A 9,990-nucleotide genomic window follows, 5' to 3' on the forward strand; every position below is an offset into this window, starting at 1 on the left:
ATATTTCTGTCGAACTGCTTACATTTTCCATCTAGCACTTAATGATTCTAATACCAACAATTCTGGTACCTACTTTTTAGTTGGTTTGCCCTAAAATAGCTGAAATAGAGTAAACGTCCTTTAATTTCTATTGACCTATTTTCGAATAAATATATTTATCAATGGAAAACCAAGCCTTAACCAGGGTGGCCACCCAACCGAGAAAACCGGGAAAAAAACCTGGAATTGTTTGGAGCCGGGAAAAAAACCGGGAATTTCACTGAATATTTCAAGCCGGGGTGAGATTGTCAGCTATCTCATGGCGATCACTAAAATTCCTGGAATAAGTTTTCTCGAAAACGACCAAGAAAGACTGGTCTTCTGACCCGGAAGAGATGGCTGACAGGTCACGGGCTGGATGGCTCAATCTCACCCCGGCTGCCAGTATATTTAACTCATTTCTCACAGTGCTTATATCAGTTTTGTTTTAATTCATCTTTCTCTTGAAAATTAATTAACCACGGTAAGCTCCCCGGAAGTAGCAGTCAAACGGCTCGAATTTTGCCTAGAGCAAATGGTTCACAAAGATAATCCCGCGAGAACTGTAGTTGACAGATTTCGCCAAGAATACTCACAACTGTTGGGTATGCATTCGACGGAGACATTGCTGACTTCCTACCGCCGTAGTGAAAAACGCCTTGATACTCTCTGTAGAGATCTGATAGCTGATTTAGGCAAGAAACGTCCTAACTTGACCGTGTTTATTAAGGAGATTTTGATCCAGCGATTGGTGTACGATGCAGTACAGGATGCCGGTGGTGGAGACGAAATTGATATCACCAAGTCGTTAATCTATTACGCTCGCGTTTCACATAGCCGATATATTGAATTGTTGAAAACAAAGAAGGAGAATTCGGATCAAGATGAAGAAGCCAGAAAGAAGAATGACACGGCCCGTGCTCTTGAAGCTAATGTGTTTAAGTGTAATTCTTTTATATATTGATTCTTCGGTGGTTGAGGTAAAAACGGTTCCTACAAACTTAATTTAGCCTAGGAGTCCCCGGTAATGAGTATTATATGCGTTGTTTATAAGTTTTAAAAATTCTACGCCCCTGCGAGCGACCTTCCGGCAGTTAACCGGAACATTCGCCATGGCGGACGAAAACCTGCGTGCAGGCATGTTTTCAAGCTTTTTCTGTGTTTTTTATTAATTCCTCCTCCGTTTTCGCGACAAAATTGTTGGAATAGATCTTGCGCTTCAAGTATGCCCAGAAATTTTCCATCTCCTCCAACGATCGCTTCGAGTAGTGGGCCGACGCCAAATCTGGCCAGAACACCGTGTCTTCGCCCTTATGGTATTTCTTGATAAACGACACAACTTCTGGCAGGCACTTCGTACTGTAAATTTCCTCGTTCACGGCCAGCCCGGAGCAAAAGAAGAGCAACTTTGACATCCCTTTCTCGCTGATTGTCAGCCACAGCCGCACCTTCTTGGGGAACTTGGTCTGTGAATATACTTCACCTCGGTGCTCACTTTCTTCGTAGGGGAGGTAAAATACAAAGTGCCCTACTAATCGTTGTCATCTAGGGTTAGATAGGTCTCGTCGTCCATTACCACTGTCACATCGCGATTTGCCAGGGAAATCGACTTGACCATCTTAAACCTCTGTCGCTGCGTCATTGCCTGCAGCTCCGAGACTAGCACCAGTGGACGGGACTGCTGCTTCCTGACATGTATGCCCATGTTTTCCAACAACTTTTTCACTGTTTTACCGCATGCACCAACCTCCCGACCAAGTGCACGCAGCGATTTAGCCACTTTTCCCTCGGTCTTCCTCTTCAGCATGCTTTGAAGCTTCTTGCCGTTCAGGGTCGTTGGCCGTCCAGAACTGGGCTTTCTTCCGATGCTTTGATCGTTGTCCAATTGTGTCAATATATTGTAGATGCCGAAACGGGCATACCAGGCGTCTACAAAGTGCCGCACGATGTCCGTTTTTGACGTGGCGGGGTACCATTTTTTTTTTTACCGCAAACGTTATCCTCTTGAAAAAGATGACGTCCGTCACATTTTTCGAATTTCTGCAACAATATCTCTGGATTATAATAAGCGTGAACACGCTTAAAAAGTGACTATATTAGAATGTAATTCGATAATGGGATGTAAATCGACAGTCACGCTTTTTTAACCCTTAACTGTATGAAAAAATGCAGAATTCTGAAGTACAAATAACCGGGAAAAATATTTGAACGAACCGGGAAAAACCGGGAAAAACCCGGGAATTTAATTTCGAGTTTTGAGTGTCACCCTGCTTAACGTTTGTTTTCAGTATAATGTGCACTTTCAATGAATATCTTATATTGTGTGTAAGAATTTTAAATTTAATTTTGATGCCATGATGAATTTATGATCGGTAGGCAAAATTTTGCCGGCAGCACTCCCCTGATGGCAACCGAGAATATCGGACAGCAATATCGAGTCGCAATATCGAAACATCGATAATACCGAATGCGCCAATATCGGTCAAAAATATTGATATTGTGACGAGCAAATATCGATAATATCAAATATCGATAAAATATCAACAACCCTAGTCGAAACGTGTGCTTCCATGTAACCGTGTTTTTCCAGGCGTAGACTGCAGATTTTTCGCATCACGGATACCTTCTTCGTCAACGTCCTTTTCACATGAAAGTTTTCAAGAGCTTTCCACGCCTCAGCTGCCGATTTGGCCTTCCTTATGTGGATTAACTGGTTGTCTTCCACGGCCAATCCTATTGATGCCAGCGCTTGCTCGTTTTCGAACTTCCACACTTCCTTGACCGGTTCTGGCTTCGTGCCCGCTACAGGAATCCAATTGCCCTCTTTCGTCAGCAACAGTTTCATTCTGAAACTCCAATAATCGTAGTTGGAACCATTGAGTTTTGGAAACGACACCAGTTTTTCTGCCATCTTGACTTCCAAACTTCTGAATTTTCTTCACCAGTTCCGACTCCGGTCGCAAAAGCCCTAACCTATTGGCTGACAATGTGAAATAATCGGACTGGACTTGAAATATCTTGAAGAACAATTTAAAAGTATGTCTTTGCTCAACGGTTTTTTGATTCGAACTAAATAATTTTAACTCTATGCTATATGTAGCGATTACTTCGATTGCAATGCTTGCTGCGTTGTACACTGCAACAAAAACACGGTATACCGTGCTGGATCGAAACCCGTGCAGTATCGAAATCCGTATACGTTGGTGTTTTTCTTCAGTTCTGAGCAGTGATGGCATGAACTCGTGCAAAGTTGAACTGAGTAACACTTTTCCAGATTTGAATCCAACTTGAATCTGCTTCCTCTCGATAGTTTGAGTTTTTTTGCACCGCACACTCTGATCGATTGAGTTTAAATGCGTGCAATGCATGCAGTGCACGATGTATCCAGCGATGCAGGCGATGTTGTAACGCGATGAGTTTTGGTTTTAGGTCGAATTTATGCTTTCAAAGGACAATGCAACAAACTGTTGCAGCAGACGCGGCGCAAATTTCATCGCATTTCGATTTTTATGCAATTGTTGTTATGCAGGATTAAAACACAAATCCAACTCAAGTGTAATGCACTGTTAGTAGGGTTTACGTGCAAACCGAAAATAAATGTGCAAGCAAGTTTTAAAACTCACTTGGATACGAGGGCAAAGTCACACTGCCTACTCTGGTTTTGAGCATTATAAAAATGAAAATTCATATGTTAGTTACATGTACATGTCCGTTGAGCTGTTGGCCTTCTGTTAAATTAAACTATGCGCCAGTAGGTCATGAAATAAAAAAATTAAAAATTAAAAATCGATCGTGTATTGGTTTCAGTTGTCATTACGTTGTATCGTTAGAGAATTTACTAAGGAAACGTTCTTTATATAAAAACGTTTTTCAAGAGGGATATAAGTGTTTTACTCTGTGCATCTTTTTGAAATTGATGGAAAAAGTAAGTCTTTGTCATTTTCGAGCTGTATATTATCTGGTAAATAGTGTAAATTGTATTTATTCAACAAAAACTGTGCCGTACGGATTTTGATCCTTGTTAATTGCTTGAATCGAAATCCGTACAGCGTGTGTGTCATGCATATATCGTTGAACTTTCTTCTTGTTTTCAGCATTTTATGGAAGAAAACAAGTATAAATTTACAGCAAACAATTTCGAAGAAGCTGTGACTGAGTTGCGCAAGGGAAAGTCGTACCGGGAAGCTTCGAGAGGATCCGGTGTTCCGGTTACTACGACAAAGGGAGCCGCAACGAAACGTTACGAAAATTGCACTATTTCAGCTGAAAAAAATATAAATCAATATGTGATTTCTTGATTTTATATTGACCGTCGAAGATTATCATGTGCTTAGGTATACGGATTTCGATCCAGCACGGTATGGGGTTTGAGTGATGACGTAACTATGTATGGTGTGTCAAAAGCAGAATTGGCTATATTGGAAACAGATTTGATTGCGAAGAAGTTTGTTTATAAACAGATTCTGTGAAATAATATTGCATCATTCAATTTATCATTTAGATGCATTTAAATTGTAAATATAACAATGCTACAAACCTTTCTTTCAATATTTGTACTTCTCAAAAGCACCTCACAAGTTGAACATTGAAAATTGAAACATTTCTTTTTCAAATGAGCAAGGACACGTAAATAAACAAGGAAACTTTTTTTCTGTTCCATAGTGATACTTCGTCCCTAACCTTCCCAAGCAAAAAAACGCTCTCTCACCCCGTGCCTGCTTTTTGACCAAACCGTAACACCATGTTTTACTCATGAGTTTACCTTCAATCGCACTGACGAAACTACTCATGCATCATCAATCATAGTAACCCATGAGTTAGCAAAAAAAACATTTGACAGCTCTATCAGTCAAACTCAAACTGTGATGGCGAAAAAAGTGAAGCTACTCCGTTCAGAAGTGTGCGCGTTCAAAGAACGGTTCCCCACCGCGTCAAGAACGGACATCGTGCGGCACTTTTTGGACCCCGGGTATGCCCGTTCCGGCATCTACAACATCTTAACACCATTGGACAACGATCAGAGCATTGAAAGAAAACCCGGTTGCGGAAGGACAACGACCCTGAGCGACAAAAGATGCTGAACAGGAAGACCTAGGGAAAAGTGGCTAATTCGCTGCGTGCACTTGGCCGGGAGGTTGGTGCATGCGGTAAAAGAGTGAAAAAGTATCTGGAGAATATGGACAAGAAGCGGCAGTCCCGTCCACTGGTCTCAGAGCTGCAGGCATTGACGCAGCGACACACGCCGTTTTAGAAACGGAATATTATGCAACTTTAATGCACCTCGGGTTTTTCTTCACCAGGAGGTAGTTAAGGGTCTAAGCTTTCAAATGAAAGTGATTTTGAATTATATTCTATCGGGGAAAACTTTAATAAAATGAGTTTGAGTTTTTATTCAATATTTTGACCATTTTGGTCCATTTATGGAGACGCTAGGAACATTGAAATATATGGTACTAGTTAACCCGGCAAACTTCGTCCCGCCTATTTTAGTGTTTAATATAATCATTTTAAACCTTTCAAACTCATTGATTCCTTGCGATTGGTTTATATCGTTTGAAATTATTGGTTTTATCGGAATGACAACATCCTCGACTTTTGGCTCTTGTACATGACCTCTATTCCGGATATATATTGGGTGCATTTCAGTTATTTTCGTTGCTTTCCAGAAACTGAAAGTGGTCATCTTCTAATTCAAAATGGTGTCCAGGGTCAATGCTTGGCTTCTTTACATCATTTCGGTTACGGACAAATCCATATGTAGTAGTATTCGGTTATTTACGGCTGTTTCCCAGAAGTTGCCATTTTTCAAGTCAAACTGGTGGCTGAGGTCAATGTTTAGCTCCTTGCATCATTCTGGATCCTGTGATACTCATATTGGGTGGTATTTGGTCACTTTGGGTTATTTTTCAGGGATAGTAAGTCGCCATCTTGGATTTAAAAATGGCATTTGGAGACAATTCCTGGCCAATTTCTAGCTCCTGTGTATCATTCTGGTTCCGAAGATACTCATATTGTATGGAAATCGGCCATTTTTAACCGTTTTTCAGAAACCGGAAGTTGCCATCTTACAATTCATAATGGTGTCTGAGGTCAATTTTCAGCTTCATTCTCGTTCCAGAGATACTCATATTGGGTAGTATTTGCTCACTTTAGGTTGTTTTCCGGACATCGGAAGTCGCCATCTTACAATTCAAAATGTTGTCTGAGGTCGATTTGTGGCTTCATTGCGTCATAACAATCCCGGAAATACCCATATTGGGTGGTATTTGGTCATTTGCCGCTGTTTTTCAGAAACCGGAAGTCGCCATATTGGATTTCAAAATGGCATTAGGAGACAATTTTTGGCCTCTGAGCGTCAATCTGGTTGAAGAAACACTCATATTGAGTGGTATTTGGTCATTTGCCGCTGTTTTTCGGAAACCGGAAGTCGCCATCTTGCATTTCAAAACGGCATTTGGGACCAATTTCTGGCCTCCGTGCGTCAATCTGGTTAAAGAAATGCTCATACTGGGTGGTAATTGATCATTTTTGGCTGTTTTCCAGACACCGGAAGTTGCCATCTTACAATTCAAAATGTTGTCTGAGGTCGATTTGTGGCTTCATTGCGTCATAACTATCCTGAAAATACCCATATTGGGTGATATTTGGTCATTTGCCGCTATTTTTCAGAAACCGGAAGTCGCCATCTTGGATTTCAAAATGGCATTAGGAAACAATTTGTGGCCTCTGAGCGTCAATCTGGTTGAAGAAACACCCATATTGGGTGGTATTTGGTCATTTTCGGCTGTTTTCCAGACACCGGAAGTCGCCATCTTACAATTCGAAATGTTGTCTGAGACCGATTTGTGGCTTCAGTGCATCATAACAATTACGGAAATACCCAGGTTTTTCAGAAACGGGGAGTCGCCATCTTGGATTTCGAAATAGTATTTGAAGATATGCCAGAAGAAGGAAGGGTGTCGAAACATTATGGACATGTTTGTTACACCTAAAAACATTCACCTGCCAAATTTGGTTGTATTTGCTTGATTGGTTCTCGAACTGGGCGAAATCTGAGTTTCATTCGTATGGGACCCCTCCCTTATAGAAGAGGGAGGAGTGTCAAACCATTATGGATATATTTGTTACCCCTAAAAACATCCACCTACCAAATTTGGTTCTATTTACTTGGTTAGTTCTCGAGATGTGCAGAAATTAGTGTTTCATTTGTTATGAACCCTTCCCTCACAGAAGAGGGAAGGGTGTCAAATCAACATGGACATATTTTTTACTACTAAAAACATCCACATGCCAAATTTGGTTCCATTTGCTTGGTTAGTTCTCGAGATGTGCAGAAATTTGTGTTTTATTTGTATGGGACCCCTCCCTTGCAGGAAAGGGGGGGGTCTCGAACTATCTTAGTCACCTTTCCCGGCCCCTAAAACCCTTATATACAAAATTTCACGCTGATCGTTTCGGTAGTTTCCAAGCCTATATGAATCAGACAGACAGACAGACAGACAGACAGAGCTGCATTTTTATATGTTTAGATGGTAACGATATAAACAATGTGTGTGTGTATGTGTGCGTGTGTGTATGTGTGTGTGTGTGTGAGAGAGAGAGAGAGGGAGAGGGACCTGTGCAGTGAAGTAGTATGTATAATACGGAATTTATCGATAGAAAAAAAATACAAATTGTGTTTTCATATGTAACTGCTGTTACAAGCGACAACTGCCTTGAGAATATTCTGCTGATATCTTTCATGAGTTTCAGAAACTTAATAATTCATCAATTTTTAACAATGTCATGGTGCATAGTTTCAACAGTCTGTTCCGAACACCGTCCAAGCCCTTTAATTGCTGCAAACCACATTAAATTTTATAATATAAAACTTCGGAGTTATTGGATATCCTGAAGCTAACCAGCTTTTGCAAAAATAATCTATGGATTTACGATATCCATGAGCTCAATTCCAAAGCATAACAATAAAACAGACTTGAAGTAGGGTTGCTGATATTTTATCGATATTTGATATTATCGATATTTGCCCCTCGCAATATCGATATTTTCGAACGATATTGGCGCATTTGATATTATCGATATTTCGATATTGCTGTCCGATATTTTCGGTTGCCATCAGGGGAGTGCTGCCGTCGAAATTTTGCCTACCAATCATAAATTCATCATGGCATCAGAATTTAATTTAAAATGCTTACACGCAATATAAGATATTCATTGAAAGAGCACATTATACTGAAAACAAACGTTAAGGCTTGGTTTCTCCATTGATAAATATATTTATTCGAAAATAGGTCAATAGCAATTAAAGGACGTTTACTCTATTTCAGCTATTTTAAGGCAAATCAACTAAAAAGTATAGGTACCAGAATTGTTGGTACTAGAATCAATAAGGGATCATTCAAATAATACATAACGCTCTAGGGGGTGAGGGGGTATTTAGCGGAGCGTTATATTGCATGTGGCAAACATGTAAAATTGCGTTACATGGGGGTGGGTGGGTATTGAAAATTGCCAAATTCCGCGTTATGTAATATTTGAATGGTTCCTAAGTGATAGATGGAAAATGTAAGCAGTTCGACAGAAATATGGATGCCATATCTCTATTTTTATTGACAGCATGCTTAGAGCGAATTTCCAGAAATTTGGGTGTGGAACTTCTCGGGGCAATAACCACCACATTAAACCGATCAAATGCGATGCCTTGGTGTTGCATTGGGATGGCAGAATCGATGAATTTCAGTAAACAATCGGTGTTACAAAAGCGATAACATGAATGTTCAGGTGGGATGCTTCAGTAACTGGCTGGTGATTAGTCAATGGATCAGTGACGATTAGGAGACGCGGCTCACGAAACGTCGGTTTAATTTGATTGGAAAATGCACCTTGCGTAAAGCGATCAGCAATCGGCCCGCTGTCGTAACGGACGAGATGACATAGCAAACACTTCACCGGAATATTCAATACTAAGGCATGAAACATGCTGAACGCCAACGCGACCGATCGGGTGAGATTCTTACCGTAGGTTAATGAACAACTCTACTCACGGCTGTTTATTAACCTTCGGCAAGAATCTCGCCCGATCGCTCACGTTGGCGTTCAGCTTGTTTCAGGCCTAACAGAAAGCCAACCCGGTGGCATCACAGACGTTTACGTTCAACATGAGTGAAGCCCAGGGGCCTATAAACGTCAACATTTTGCCTACCAATCATAAATTCATCACGGCGGTAATATTTCATTTCAAATGCTTACAAAACTTATCTTATTCATTAAGAGTGCACATTGTACTGAAAACAAATGTTGAGCTCTTGTTTTTTGTCCATCTAGAACGACATTTACTCGAGAATAAGTCTACCGACGAAATGGGACGTTTACTCTATTACACTTGTTTTAGGGCAAACCAACCGAAAAGTGGGTACCAGAAATGCTGGTACCAGAATCAATGAGTGGTAGATGGAAAATGTATGTGGTTTGACAGCCACAAGAGCCCTCTGGTGAAGCCAGCATTAGCTGGATCACTGGATCAGTTTTATATGTAATTTGACAGCTGATTCATCGAAACACGAAAAAAAGCAGTGTTCATACGTGCATACAGTATCGGTGTTCAGTGGCAGTGTGCTTTTGTATTGTTTTCGGGTGATGTATTTATTGCACGAAACGTCGAGTGCTTTGCTGTATGAAACAAAAAAAAATGCAATGCATTATTTTAGAATGTAAACAACGTTTATTCTTGCCGATTGCGAACGGCGGTGTTTCTTGCAGGCAGCTGACATCGCGCGATGATTTAAGGAATAACATTTCAACGTACGTGTAAATGAGATAGCATATCAGCGCCACTTTTAAACATTTACAAAGCTAAGTTAATTTTTTTTTAAATAAATAAATTGATTCAAGCGCATAACTCTGTGCAACATATATTATGCTTCGCTCGTTGCGTTCACACTGCTGTGTGAACAAACCTTCAAAAACATAAAT

This window comes from Wyeomyia smithii, chromosome 1, assembly GCF_029784165.1.
Source record: "Wyeomyia smithii strain HCP4-BCI-WySm-NY-G18 chromosome 1, ASM2978416v1, whole genome shotgun sequence".
Classification (NCBI taxonomy): Eukaryota; Metazoa; Arthropoda; class Insecta; order Diptera; family Culicidae; genus Wyeomyia; species Wyeomyia smithii.